Raw genomic sequence first — 5,084 nt, 5'->3', positions numbered from 1 at the left:
TTAACTTTTTTTTACACTGTAATGTTTCTTTTGTAAGCTGTGTAGAATTTTGTGCCTTTTTTAGAAAACAAAAAGGGTTCTATCTACAGAAGTCCATGAAATGCTAAATCTTTGAAGCTCAATATCCCAAAACTGTTCAGAAGGCATGCAGACAGAACCTTATAATTCCATTGTGGCGAAACTTCAAATCATTTCAATGAGCATGTAAGGAGCAACTGGACCAGTGGCATCTGTAGAGACCAGGCCTCACCTCTCTGTGCCCTGACAGACACGTAACAGCCCCTATACACCACACTCCACACTCTAACACCTCATCTCTCTGAAAGAAAGAAGCAGACAGACACACACACACTTCCCTCTCCTCTAGAGAGTACGTAACTAGGTCATTCTATCCCATATGCGAGCACATCCTGAGCTCTGTCAGGTAGCACAACTCTCTCTCTCTCTCAAAGCTGAAACAAAAGTCAAATCTAATCAGTCCAACCACAGTTCAGTCAACTATAATGCCACACTGTTTATTCACTGTACAATGTTTGGAAATCAAATCCCACTGGGAACAAATTTTTTACAAAAGATAAACACACTTGACACAAACGAAACATCCATTACACAAAAACAAAGTCTAATGAGTGCAGCTTCTGACTAAAATGCTAAAATGATAAATTTTGTTAAAACAACAAGACCCCTCGGTGAGCATGAGAGGGGTTGAGATCCATTTATCACACTGGTGTTGTGTTAATTTAGCTAAAAATATGAGCCGGGTGTCTAAATCATTGAGTGGATGTTATTCAACAAAGAATAAACATCAATTTCGAACAAAATCTTCTCTTTTCTAATGCCTCCTGTTCTGTTCAAATCTTTTAATAGGTATATTTCAAATGTTTCCGGTGTGCTTCATAGACTATTATACTCTTATGATCTATGGCTTACAATTTATTTTAAACACTCTGTAGTTTTACTTTTTATCAGGAAGTTATAGCCATCAGTGTATGACCTACAAATACCTTTCAGTATTTCTGAAGGTCACACAGAACTGCAGAATAACCCAGAAATGTCTTGAATTGCTTGATGTTGGTGGTCATTATTTCATTGAGTTAGAGGAATGCTCTGAATGCCAAAAATAAAAATTACCCCCCTTTGAAACAATGCCGCATATCCAAAGTTAACAAATACCACCTGGATCATTCAGACAGCCGTAAGAATAATAATGAGACAAAACAAACTCATTACAACTGTAATGCGTCGTGCTGGGAGTATCCTGTTATGAGGATGTCTGGCTCTATCAGTCATTGATAGGAAGTTAATTTTGGATGGAGAAATCAGTCCATCCATTACCTCTGACTTTATCCTACTGATCTTAAACTCAAAAGTTAACCCTGTAAAAAAGGTTTTTTTTTTAAGAATTGTACTTTATTTATAAAATAAAGGCAAGTAGAAGATAGCAAAGTTTTGATCATGTTGATAATTTAGAGGCTTTTTGCATATCAAATATGATGCAGTAAGCTTTAGAGTTAATGAACAGCCAAATTAAGTAGAAAACAAAAACAAAGATCTAGCCTTAACCCAAATGATTTGGTGCTGCAAAACCTGAAGCAAGTTCATGCAAAACAGTCCAAATATATCAGTGACCTGATGAAATCGTTTAAAAATGGGCCAAAATATCTTTATGTGGACATGAAGAGCTGAAAATTAAACATGCTTTGTAAAGTTCATTCTGCATGGCATGTGTACTACTAAACAGAGCAGTTTTTAATTTAGATGCCATAAATAAGTCATCATGAATGAGTCATGATCATTAACAGCAGCAGGTCAGTGATGACATATGAATTAATGGGCATGTAAGCATGCTGTAAATGTTCTCCAGGGTCAATAACAACGTAATATGTTTTACGGTGCGCTCCTTGCGTCAGTGAATGTTTAATACTCAATTATGGTTTTCTGGCTCTGCCAGTAGAGGCTGGTTTACGATCAATGATAAAACTGCATGCAAGCTTCATTTGAATATTCCCTGTAAAACACATTGAGAGTGTGTAAGCTACATTAGGATGACACAGCATGCATCCTCTCCACTCAGTGAGCAATGACACTTTCAAAACAAAGAGCTCCTCTTCTCACACTGCTCTTCACTGATCGCTCGAACCATGACGCACCCACTTTGACCGACCACCTCCATGGGCCTCATCACACTTTCAACTCATATAGCCTCTGAAACAAGACTAAGCACTTTGCTGTCCTCAAACCCCGCTGGTGGAATTAACTTTCTGTGAATGTGTGAACAGCAAAAGTCACCCCTTTCAAAGCTTGTGACTGGCTAAAAAAATAAAAATAAATTTAAAACAGAATTCTCCAGTTCTCCTTTAAATCAGATACACAATTAACATCTTGTTTTATATATATATATATATATATATATATATATATATATATATATATATATATATATATATATATATATATATATATATATATATATATATATATACATACATATATATATATATAGTTAAAAGATGCATACTTGTAATAAACAAATTCATTATCAAGATGTTTTTATCTTCAAAACACTGTGTTTGGCTAAAATGCTATTCTTATATCCATAATATTGCTTTTTCCAGTAAAGTTATTATAGATTATAGACCGATATATTTTTCATTTTTGGATGAACTTTTCCTCTAAATTAAGTTTAAGGCTGTTTAGATATTTCTGCTGGAAAACAAGAAAGTAATACTGATTTATTGTACTGACAGTACTGATCTTTTTCTGATATAAAATTGATCATGACAGAAATCTTGTGCTTTATATTAGGTAGTAATTATTTTTCCCAGCATATTTTTGAGCTGCATGCTTGACATTTATACACCATTGAAGTTAAAACTCTTTGAAGTTGCTTTGGATAAGCGCCTGGTTAATGCCCTAAATGTACAACCATATTTTTAGACAGTGAGTGGAAACAGGAGAAAACAGGAGGAAAATGAAAACACAATGGTAGTATTGTCAAATGTTATAGCATTTAAAGTTGCAGTTAAAATAACAGTTTTAATATATTCTTAAATGAAATTTATTCTTGTGATGGCACAGCTGAATTTTTAGCAATTCAAAATTAGCTAAAAAATTAGCATCAATTTGTTAAAACCATGATACATTTTATGAGGATTCTTTCATAAAAAGAAAGTTAAAAAGAACAGCATTTGAAATAATAATCTTTTGCAACAACAACAACAACAAAAACAAACAAAATTCTCTAAACACCCGATACTGAATTTAATCAGGTTTTAAGACACACTAAATAGTGCTGCACAATTTGGAAGTGCAAAAATGTAGTGCAAACACATCCCTCCAATGCAAATTCAGCTTTTTGCAGAATATGTTACATTCACAAAACTCAGAAAACAGATAGTATGTAAATAAATATAAGCATATTATTACCATCATCATCACCATCATCATTATTTTTATTTATTTTTTAATGTTGTTTGTGGTTTTATTTAAGAATTACAGCTTCTAAATGTAATTAATTTCTAATATTTTGGGTCTGTTTGTGCCATGACCCAATTTGCATAATTCCTTGAGTGAATTGAATGCTAAAACATCACGGACAGTGCAAGAAAAGAAACATTAGTGATCCCCCACCCCAGTTTCTGGTTTGTTCTAATGAATACTACATGAGCTTGTGACTTATGTCATGCGGGGTTTCACTGAATTGCACTGGATTATATTTGGTGATCAGCAGTTCTGAGTAGTTTACATATCTGATATTTTAGGAGAGGAAGTCTGTGTGGTGCCGGCGGTGCTGTGTTGTTTATGGAGCTTTGAGACTCATGAAGTCAAGGTAATGTTGGGTCAGCTTATTGCCAGTGTGACAGGACAAAATTTTCCATTTCGTATGACAAGAGTGATATGTGTGTTTACAGAGGGCCAGTTCTGCCTCTGCTTTCTCCCCTTATAGAGTAAGACAGCCAGCAAAGGGTCCTCAGCATACTGTTATGCTGTTCAAGAGGTTAACGCACCGTATATGTGTATACACGCACGTGTGTGGTCTGGGAAGAGAGGGGGAGCCGCGTACGACGTGCACCTGGGTGCCAAAACAGCTTTTTAGTGCTGACGTAAATCAACACGTGTACGTGGAGAAACACACACACACACCCTTGATTGCACACTAATATACACACTTACGCAGTGCCTTTGGGCCTTGAATACAGTAACCTTTAACAGACTCGCCACAGCTGTGGCTCCTATAGTCTCCCTGCAGCTTATTTATTCAGCCTCACGGCGGGGAACATCACTGTACTTCAGTTATCAGAGAGACGCACAGCACATACGCACCTATTAAAACAGCGGCATATGATCAAAGATTTAAGTCCCCAGATCTCTGCTGAGAAACACGAATTACAGCCTGAAGGTCACACAGAGGTTATTCTGATGGGTAAGGATATGCTGTAGGATATGAAGTCTATCGAGGAATATATTTCTGGTTTTCTGTCTATAAAGACCTTTTTAAGATTTGCAGATGGGGCTATGAGGTACATAAGTCAAAAAAAAAAAGCTTGAGAAACACTGCCATAATGCAGATCTGTGAGAGGGAGATAAGTTATCATGCTGAAATGTTTTTATTCAACTGAACTAATCAACCTTTATGGAAATTTCCAAATAAAATTTTAGGGTCTAGTGCTTGAAAGTTGGCATATACTGTAAAAGGCATGACATTTCAAAACAGATTTAGCCATTTTGATGGATATCTGCTCTACTCCTCGCTTTAAGAACACACACACGTTTTCAACTGTAGAGGAGACTTTCAACTGATTTAGACTGTTTTTATAATGAGCTAATTATATTTTATATGCTTTACCCTACCTCATATTCACAAATAAAATTAATTAAAACATTACTTAGTACATTCATTAAAATTCTTAATGCAATCACCCTCATGTCATTCTAAATGACTTTGATTAATATTTGACACACAAACTAAGATATTTTAAACCTCAAAACTTTAAAGATCCAAAAAGGTTATGAAGGCATAATAAAATGAATGAATGAATTGAGCACTCTTGGGAATGAATGAATGAATGCATGAATGAATGAAT

Source organism: Carassius gibelio, chromosome B8 (genome assembly GCF_023724105.1).
Source record: "Carassius gibelio isolate Cgi1373 ecotype wild population from Czech Republic chromosome B8, carGib1.2-hapl.c, whole genome shotgun sequence".
Lineage (NCBI taxonomy): Eukaryota > Metazoa > Chordata > Actinopteri > Cypriniformes > Cyprinidae > Carassius > Carassius gibelio.
Note: the sequence above shows the minus strand (reverse complement) of the source record.